General features: G+C 34.0%; 1 protein-coding gene across 1 annotated transcript in view; it reads left to right on the top strand.

Moving 5' to 3' along the window:
- Positions 1 to 479: 479 nt before the first annotated feature.
- Positions 480 to 10,966, top strand: part of LOC110373964 (ATP-binding cassette subfamily G member 4) — a 33,720-nt gene continuing 23,233 nt past the window's right edge. The window contains exon 1 of the mRNA XM_021331468.3: positions 480 to 701. The gene's annotated coding sequence lies outside the window, so the exon portion shown is untranslated. The remainder of the gene's footprint in view (positions 702 to 10,966) is intronic.

Raw genomic sequence — 10,966 nt, 5'->3', positions numbered from 1 at the left:
CCGGTACACCCGCACCGAGTTTGCACTCGCCCGAGCCGGTGCGTGGTGTACTCGATTCGCACTCGCTCTGATGTAACCAAAACGTACTGGCTGCCAACGATAAATTGAAACGTAATCAGCTTCGCGAATTGATTTGAATTTTTACGTTTGTGTTAATGCCACTTCCTACGTTTGTCTTATCGATTACGGATAGAAATTATACCGAATTGAATGACATTTCACAAATACTTTTCTTAGTGAAAAAAAGATAGTTTAGGTTAAAATTGAGTAGAATGAAGTTGTGGTCGAGATAGGAAAGTTTAGACTTAAAAATGTTCGCATTACATCACAAGAACACAGAATTGACAATCGATTGGCAATGTGTCGGGTTCACAAACATTAAACAGCTGTAGAGTTTCGGCTAGCATCGTCTTTGTTCGGTGCCAGGGCCACACAAGTACATTTAGTACGTACAGTCGGAGCGCCGTGTTGAGTTCGTTGTCGTGGTGAATCAGTAGGATCAGTAGCACATGAGCGCTTGGTCCGAGAGCCCGCGTCTCGCGAGCTGCCCACAACAATAAAATATTAACAGACCCTTTGTAGTGCGTAGACATTTCGTTTGATTTTATTTGATTTTTTTAAATGTGTGGGACAGGCGTGTGCATATTGTGACAGAAGATTGTTTATGATCCCTGGATTTGGATAGCCATATTGAAAATCTGGTGAGAATTAAGTTTATTTATTGTTGTCGAATATTTTGTAGAACTTGAATGGTAGAAAAAAATTGTAGCTCATGTAATTTCATTAGATTTTTAAAAATTTATTATTTGCTTTATGAATTATAGCTTCGTTCGCTTAAGCGTAAAACATTCGTGTCAACGCCATTCGTGTGAAAGAAATTTACTGTAATGTTTTGTTTTGTTTCGAAGCCTGCGTTTAATAGTCGCAATAAAACGAATGCAAATTGAACTGCAGATAACTTAATGTAGAAAAATATGACATATTTTCTGTGTAGTGAAAATAGCGTGCTTCCAAGTAATTAATTTGTTTATAATGAGTTAAGTTGTGTGGATATAAGTTGCAATTATTGTATATTTTTTCCTAGCTAATGCACCTAATTAAAACCTAGTAAAAACATTCAAGTTATGCTTTTATTTCTTTGTCATTATGACCTACATAAAATACCACATAGCAAATAGATGCTAATCTAGAAATCTCTTCTACATAAAAACAAGTGTACAGAAACTGTTTGTTCTGTCTCACTTACATATGAAATAACATTAACAGATGAAGGTTAAAAAATACTGACTTTAAGAGACATTTAAAGTCGTGCTCTTCAAATTTGTTTTTGCTTTGTGTCTCAAATTGAGGTCTTTCTTTGACTTCGGGCACGAGAAGTACTAACTTTCCCGATTGTCTTTTGTTTCTTGGCTAATAATTCAAACATAAGAGAAAGTCTTACCATGTCTGCACAGGTCCTATTTTCACTACAAAGTCTGGTTTCCCCAAAAGGATAGACGGAGATATCCAATTAAGAAAACTTGTCAATAGGCCAATTACCTTTTCCAAACAATAGAACCACTGGAAGGTTATTCTATCGTGTTATCAACTAGACACAAACCCAGATCGTCAAAAAAATCAGCAACACATGGCTCAGTCGAGACTCGAATCCAGAATCTCCTGCTTTCGGCTGCTAGACTAAAGATGCCTATTAAGTAACCTAAAAGAAAAAAGTCTTAAGTCATACAGCTATAAATATAGCAAACTAACTTCTATCCTGAACAGAATACGCTTCAAAGTCGTCTGAATCCATAAAGCATTCTATTGATTCCTTTTTATTGTCATGGTATTAACCACCATGACAAGGGACGTCTCATTATGGGAAATGTTTTTGTTACACCAAATATGGTAAAATGGGAGCGTCTAACAATGACCTTTGGTGATATCGTCATGATTCATCAAACCACCATATGTATGTATCAATCATGTTTATATTGGGAATCATAATAAGGAATTTCATGTCCCTAATAGATATTTGGTGTTAAAGACATTTCTAATAAACTGAAGACAGGAGTCCAAAAAGCAAAAGAATACCCCTATTTTTCAATAAAGTCAATTTAAAAAATACACGTGTAATAAAAGTAATCATAGGCTATTAAAAGTAATAAAAATTAAGATCACTATGAAATTACACAAAATAATACGTTACTCCATTATTAAGCCTACACTGCAATTAACTTTAAATATTCATTAAAAAGTCACTCAATTAATTACGATAAAAGCATTAACAGCGGTCACACTTGCGAATATAATTAATCAATTGAGTGAAAATTCACGGTTCTCATTCACTGGCTCTTAAGTTACCTTTGAGTGCATCAATGACGTCAAATGCATAATAGAGAGCTCTTAGACTACACAAGGTACTTCGTAATTGTATAATAATGTTGCCACCAAGGCAATTGTTTATTACTGACGCTGCTACAAAGTATATGTAAAAGCAATTGAATCTAGGTACCGACTACTTAAATATCTAGACAGTTTAGCCAATTTCGCTATGAAAATTTTAATAGATGTTAAAAATATCAAAACTATCTGTTTAAAAACATATTTACAGAATATTATTTTTGCAATTAAATTGTATCCCAGCTCTTGGACTATGAATTATCTTGAACAAAAATGGAACAGCTTAAAACTGCAAAACACATTGGCTTTCCAAGAACTGTAAAAACGGTCACCCATCAAATATTTACGAGGTATTTCAAAAGAGATGCTGCGAGTAAGAGTGAGAGTGGTCAAAGAGAGAAAACTAAGAGTTTTGGACAACATCCAGGGAATCCACGTAAAACGGAGCAAATAACTCTGAATGATGAAGTAAATATTATTTTTATAAGTTTTACTCAGCATCATTGGCATTCAAGATATTGGGTTGATATTCATCTGACAGATTGCAGAAAGACACATTTAATGAAATCTAATAAAAAGAGAAGGCAAGAACTACATCTATTTCCCACTAATGTTACTTCTCCGGGTAGAAATCTTTCTTATCATTCGTTAAGTCTCCGGTAATAGGGGCGAGGTTTTTGCCAACACACCGATATGTCAATTTACGGTCTTTTTGCTTCTAAAAAGAAAATCATCGTTAATGATCCAATATTATTTTACAAGCATGACACCAAGCAGATCAATGAAGCACTTAATAAATAAATAATAAACCTACCGCAACTTAAAATATCATAAAGACTAAAAGATTCCATGTAGTTAGGCTTAGTGATCAGGTTTAAGGCAAAGATACCCTAGTGTATGTTTTGTACCATAAAACCGGTTGAATCTCTCAGGATTTCGGAGAATCCCTATCAGACCTCTAAAGACGAATCGGACATTAGCAATGTTTACGAAAATAAAAATCATATAATTTATTATTTACGACAACTAAAAAGAACTGAAGATATTTTGAGAGATAATGATACTAAAGTTTGTTAGTACAGAAACAAGTGACACTTAGCTAACATTGCAATTAGTTACGGTAATTAAACACGACTGAGAGTTAAATAAAATTAACGGTTTCTAAAACCATGGACGTAAGATGGCAGTATTTGCAACGACTTGTAGATAGTTATGAAACAAGAGTATAAAACCACATTATTCGATGGAGTCTGCATCTCATCAGTAATGTCATAAACGAGACTTTATGGTTCTGTATAAAATATTACCCAGTCAGCAAGCAAGTAACAGGTTTCACTACTCTAGGAAGACATAAAGATCTAACAGAAACTTCAATTTTTGCGGAATCGTGTTACTCCGCCAAATGAGATGTATCAACATCCTTTACCTTATGGTTCATCTCCTCTAAAGTAATAACATCGGCTTATTGACCCTCTCATGTAAAAGTGTAGGTATCTACTTTCAAGGGCTAAAGCACCGGCCCTAAAACACGCCCTTTACTGCCCTTGACCTCAAATGATACTTGTTTACGCGATAAAGGACGTTTTCCGATTATTTTACATACCTACCCTGGGCATAGGTTGGTTGGCTTTAGTGGTTGGGCACAAGAATTTATGTATCGGATTTCGTATTTAGAGTAGGGCCAGTATATTGATATTGTTGATGTTTGATCAGAGTTTCAATTAAATTGTCATGTAGAACCTTGTACATATTTGCGGTTGTTTGCTCATTATCTCTTATTGTGTCAAATTCATCGTATTCTATCAACATTGAAACTAGATTTTTGCATTAAAGAAAATACTCTATCAGATTTTAATACTCTTCTTCTAAGAAAGCCTTTCAATGTTCTTGGAACAATATTGGAGCTATAATAACGTGTACACATTGTACAATAACCGAGTTGTGCCGAGAATCGATATGTGATTTTATCGCAGATCTAAAACTCTCACGTAACTGCCTGATCGTAATTGTGGAACATAAACTGTTACCGCATGCAATACATTCGCGTATGCATGTTTTGCGTCGAACTGTTCCGAAAATAATACTCTTTAGATGCTTCTTTCCAACAAAATTTGTTGCTATCTCTGCTTTTACTTCGTGCAAATTAAATAATGGATCGGCATCCATTTCTCCCTTAAAAGTGTCTTAAATAAATAGAGTAGCGATGGGAACCATGTCTTATGTTATCTAATAAGTGGCGACTGTTAATGAATTCGTGTCGCAATAAAATATTCTCCTATAAAGTGGATTTCTAAACGTATTGGCCATAAATGCCAAATATTAAATGTCTAAAGATGATTCAAAGTTGAAAGTGCCGCTAGACTCAGAAGAAATAGAATGTTGCATCTCCCGCGACGGCTGCCTGACATTCAACTGCATCTATTTACCAAAATGTATCTTTGACTCGTTCTATCACGGTCTAAATTGGAGTGGCAAGGCTACTAACTAGACTTTAATGTATAGGTCTCTTTTCTTCATTCGGGTAAGCTAAAGCTGAGCTAACAATGGTGCACAACTTTTGGGCATTCTGCCATTCGCGTCGACGAGAAACTTTTAAGACCTCTTTTTAATGAAATTGCTCATCATTGTGATGAGATTTTTAAGTTGATGACATAATAAACTATTTGAACTACAATTTAAGAATTTATAGTAAATAGTATTTTCTGCCGCTTAAAGAATTCATAATGTAAGCTGGCCTTTTGGAGATAAAAATGTGAGCATTTATTATGCATGCTCAGGTGCCACAACAGACAAACTATACGCACTCAAATATTCATAGTACAATGCACCTAAATTACCTTGAGAACTTGGCACGGTTCCATAATAGCACAATTTCTCATGTCTGACTCTGAAGATGATTATAACAATGTTATGCTTACATAATAAGGGTCAAACTTACCGAAACAGTTCCTATAATCCCTTAAACTGGGTTAGGAAGCCGATGAATGCTGTTACGTAAACTGGTTTGAGTTGTAGGAACATTAGCAGCGCATTGAAGATGAAAGACCCGACTCCGCACAAGTGGGGTACGAAACAGAAGTTGGTAAAGTAATCAATCACGATGAACTAGGCTTGTTACCGAGCGCAGCTAGGGGTTCCGTTCACAATTCCTGAGCAGAATATTATAAGCTGATTAGTTTTCTCTTTGAAGTGGTCTCTTTATTTAAAGACTTCGTACTTACTATGGACGTAAAGTCCTTAAAAATTCTTATTTCTTAATACATTTATAGTTGTCTAATAAATCAGGTTTGTAATCTGATACACTCTTGAGACATAGAGAAAAAATATATTAGGAAAGATATGTATATCTTAATGACATATCTACAAGATTTTGGAATAGAAATATATTGGTAATTAGTTATTGATTGATGAACTTTGTTCCACGTGCTGTTGAGTATCCTGTGGAAGCTAACAATATAAATACAAACGGGAAATACAAAAGGCTTGCATTCGGGAACGACGATGAATATAAATAAAAATAGTCAGACGCTGTACGTCATATAATCGTGCATGCAACCACATAAAATGGTGAAATGAAGAGAATTCCATAAGTCTATAACAATCAGTTTCTTCTGGGAATATGATCATATATTTTGGGGACAATGAACTTATTTCCTATGACAATGAACAGAACAGCTACAACAAGAAAGCCAGACACAATAATCACACAGAAAATGCAGTCTTATTGACCACCTTGAACCCACAATAGAGCGAAATATTTAAAGTAAGCGGCAATAGGTCCAATAATCAGACTCATTTAGACCAACTAACTGAAATTGATTGTCACGAGTCTGTTGGTCACAACTAGGACAATTTGTTCGTTCCACTTGAAATCATAAAGCGAATATAGACGACGAAACTATAGCTACACGAATTCATGTTCAAGGCAACACAGAAATAACTAAAAAGTCTCAAAGTCTAGCAAATGAAAAAAGTAATCTAATTTCGAGTGGCATTTGTGCTGAATTGCTGTAGGATAGGATTATAGTTATTTTTGAGTCAGCTACCAAATTATATTATTCTTGAACGTAGCAACCTGATCTTCCAAATCAATGTCTGTATTCCCAAAATCATTACCATCATCTTTATACTCTTGTTTATAGCATTTACTTTCTTCATAGCAAACTTTCACTAACGAAGTTGTATTAGCATTTATGAATTCTTGTTTAGTTCTTATCAATAATCTAGTTACTACTTCAGTGAATGTGCTTTGAGCAAGCTTGAACCGGTAATCTGATGTATTTCTAGCTTTTAGAACTCGAACGAAGGTCAGAATTTTTACAGGAGAATTTGCGTGTAAACCTAGCGTGTACTGAAACAGTCAACGGCATATCGATCGTCTACATTGTTTCAGCAACTTCAGTATAAACTGTTTTATTACGTCAGGAACAATGAGAATTATTGCGTAAACTTGCTGGAGTTAATCACTGTTCTCGAAGAAAGTGAAAGGTTTTATGATTTGTGGTACAGCGTCTGCCTTAATGTGGTCATCTCGTTTGAAGTTTGTTATTGCATTAGACTTCCGTTTACAAGATTATTAATTTGTAATTAAATACAAATCTTATCAATTATATATGTTATGTGCTGATTATGAATTTCGTCAGTTTAAACCACGTTATAGATATTCCAAATATCAGAACTTATGAACGCTCTTTCAAATCTCTAAGATCATAGTTTCAGAACAAATCGCTATTCAAAATTAATTTGGTAAAGGTAGACAAGGCGTGGTTCTCAATTTTAATAAAGCCATACTTTATCATGTTAGTTGTATGACCAAAGTTTGTGTTAATTATACGAGCATAAATCCTGAGAATTTAACCAGCCTTACGTAATATGGGTTTTCATGATGGCAACAATAAATCAAATCTGTTCATTATTCAGGCTATAAACTAGTTGGCATGGCAACGTGGTTAAAACACCGCGGCGTAAACTGTGCCTAAGCTATGGGCTAAGTCGTTATGCTGCCTAACCTAACCTATTTTCAAGTAATATTCGCCTAAATTCGTACTTGCCGTGGTAAATTGTACCGGCTTTCGATTATCTTCATCGCATTATCTGATTTACCATATTATCTCTCAAATTACACCTTAGCCACAATTGTTACATATTCAGAAAATAAACAAATTATTAGTGAAACTTGTTTTTTTAAGTCGATTCTTTATTATATTTTTCTATCTTTGAATGATACCTACTTGTATACAACGATACTTCTACCAATGCTCTAATAATAGCACCTTATTTCAGTTCAACTGCTGTAGTGGCACAGTTATTTTCAGCTTCTATCATTTATATTTCATGAAGGCTATTTGCTATTTCCAAAGAAATTCTAGAAAGACAACGTTTTGCGTATAAAGGCACCTCCAAAGTACTATAAAACCTATTTTATTTACTCAGTAAGTTTGTTCCAACAAATTCAACACCATTCTTGCCAAGGTTGGGACCCTTCTAAATAAGGGGATCGTGCCTAGTGCCAATTAAAGCATACCTCTGTAAGACCATGTGAGTTCTAAGCATTAAAATACCGACAACTTACTTATGTTGTAGAATTTCCATCGGAATTGTTACTTACGTCATTTGATAATTATTTTTATAATTAGTATTTCAAACATTTTCATTTGCTTCTGCTACTTAGGAGTTCACATGAATGGTTTAATAAAGATTCGGTATCTATGAGCTGTTTTACCTACAGATTTTGTTTGTTCATAATTTCTAACAGTTGCCAGACTTAACTCGTCTCTTTCCTAATTTTACTAGAATCATTTGCGAGTTGAAAAAAGTGTCTATCAAGACAAAAACTATGATAGCCACTTTTTCTTGTCTCTCAAACAGTGTTGCGTAGTTTAATTGAATCACTCTTAATACAAAGAAGATTTAAATGCGTCATTATTTCGTTGAACTCATCTTATTTTCTTTAACTGTAAACACGTCTATCTCTCTAATCCGTTCATTGCTTAGTTCAGTAACACTGTTAACTATTTCATTATCTTATCGTTTCAATTACTTTGTATCCTTATGTTAAACTACTGAACTTGTTTCCTTATCTCTTGTTATCTCCTAATAATGTATTGCAATCTTGTTCAGCTATCGTTTCAAGTTGTGTTGTGGATTAGAAAATTTTTTTTGGCATATAATTTTTGTGCATCAACATCGTCATCATCATCATCAGCATTATTAACTTGTTTAACAATAACATTAAGCTGTCCTTTGATGTTAATTACACTAGTATTTTTTCCATTACTTTTTTCTGCACACTCGTGACGTTCCTCAGATTAATATTCAACTACCATTGATAAATTGGTATGACGTCTTTAGCGGATCAAGTATCAAATCAGTGAAGCCCGATTATAAAATATTTATTGCCCATAAAATCAAAGATATTGTTGAGGTATATTCGGGTACAGATAGCAGAGATTGTACAGATAAAGACAACAATGTTGTAATAAATCCGTTTTTGATGAGCTGCAAATAATTTGGTGTTGTTCTGTTATCTTGAGTAGAGTTGTTGACAGCAGTTATATTGCCTGTGATATATTCAAGGATTGAAACAGGAAAAAAGTTGTTTGTTGCTTTTGTGTGATTAGAAATTATTAGTCATCTTATGCTTTTACATATTGTACCAAGATTCCTCGAAATGTCATATGTGTTATTATTTAAATAATTGCTTTTATACATTTTTTTGATCATTATTTCCTATGAATAGAGACAGATCTTTAGAGTACAAGAATTCATCTCATCCATCCAAGATACAGTAAAAGCAATTTTCCATTAAATAAACAATATATAAAAGGGAATATAAATCCTCAAAGCGGGCTAAGCTTGGTGTCAGATGTTAACGCCATAATATTTATGAGAAACCTAGTAGACGGGGCCTTGGCTTAGCCGGAAACTTCCGAGCCGATGGTAAAATTATCGCTTCCTCCAACGAATAAAGAGCTATCAGGTAGTTAGATTTACAAGATTTATTTAAGAGTAATGAAAAACTGAAATTGAGTATTAAGCAAATCATTTTAAGAAAAATTACATTTCTATTGATTATATTCAAAAGAATAAAACATTTGGTTATTTTATAGATACTAAAATACTATTGGTAGAAGCTCTGAAGGTTGACTGTGATGAAGTTATTATATGAGTAAAATCTAACAAAAAGCAAAAGAAGATCTTCTATGAAGAACTAGTCTGCTCTGCTGAACAAACTACTGAGGTTGGATACTGTGATTGATTTACATATAGATGAGAGTAGAGGAGTCTTGAAGAATACGATTCTGCTGGGATTTTAAAATGTGGAGGAGTACTGAAAGAATCCCACTTCATTACAAGTAGGTACAGTGTTTATATTGAAAAATTTGCGGAGCCTAGAAATAAAAAAAATAAGACAGGTGAAATATACAAGCAGTGCAAAATGCATTCACTTTTATCGTATCCTAGACGTCAAGCTATGTTTATAAATCTTAATTTTAATATGAACGATATCTACCAATATATACTTATAATATCATAGTTCGTAACTAAACACAAACCTGCTTCTTGATTTACTTCCGAGACAGATATGCAATCTTCCCAGTTATGGAAATTTTGATCCGTGCCTTTCTACTCTCTGACCTTACCTACGCTTTTCCTTATAAAACTAGTTCCCGCTGAGTTTTTATGTATTTTCTTTATTGAACTGAGTTTCTTGTCTGCGTACTGAAAATGTCTTGTTTCCATGCTTCCAATATGGGCATTGTCGTTTATTGTTTTAATTCTTTTATCTTCGTTTTTCATTTATATTCACTTTATGTTATTGCTTTGTTTTGCATAGTTATACGCAACAGTAAAGTCTCTAAGGTAACCACGTTTTGCAATTTGACTTTATGAAACCGCAACGCCTACGCTGCTTGTGTGTTGTTCCTTAGTTCTTGTTATGTCACCTACGTTATTAAATAGTTTGATGTTTTCTTAGAAAAGCATAAGGTGTGGGAGGTTTATCAAAATATCAAGACAAACAATTTTCAAATTGGTTGGATAAATATTTATGGAGATAAAGTCACTTTAATAGTTCATCAAATTATAAGTTTCTAAAAGTTTGTCACGAAAACTCTGGTATTTAATCCCTGAAAATTTGGGAAGACGAAATGTCTATTTTCTATGGGGAACAAGATAGACAGCATTAAAATTATTCAATCTCTTTACCGTTTGAGATTATTATGCAAGCGATAAACTGCTAGCACAAAATACATAGGTACAGAAGTCAATCTACATATAAAGCGCGTTCGAGTCACGCAGACATAGGTGTCTATGTGTGTGTGTTCACAGACGCGCTGTCTCAAAACAACTCAAAACAGTGCGAGCGGGGCTGCCGTTTTCTTGAGATACGCGCGTCACACACAAGGTAGATAAATGTGCACGCGTTTTGATACCTACCTAACTGTAATTTGACTGTAATATTTTTAATTTTAATAACAAAAGAAAAAGTAATAATGGAGCAACAAAAAAAGTCGTATTATAATTGTTCAGTGGACGGTTGTTTTAATACAACAATAAACAGTGAACTGTCGTTTTTTAGCCT

The sequence above is a fragment of the Helicoverpa armigera genome, chromosome 13 (assembly GCF_030705265.1).
Source record: "Helicoverpa armigera isolate CAAS_96S chromosome 13, ASM3070526v1, whole genome shotgun sequence".
NCBI lineage: Eukaryota > Metazoa > Arthropoda > Insecta > Lepidoptera > Noctuidae > Helicoverpa > Helicoverpa armigera.
Note: the sequence above shows the minus strand (reverse complement) of the source record. Positions and strands in the feature narration are given on the sequence as shown.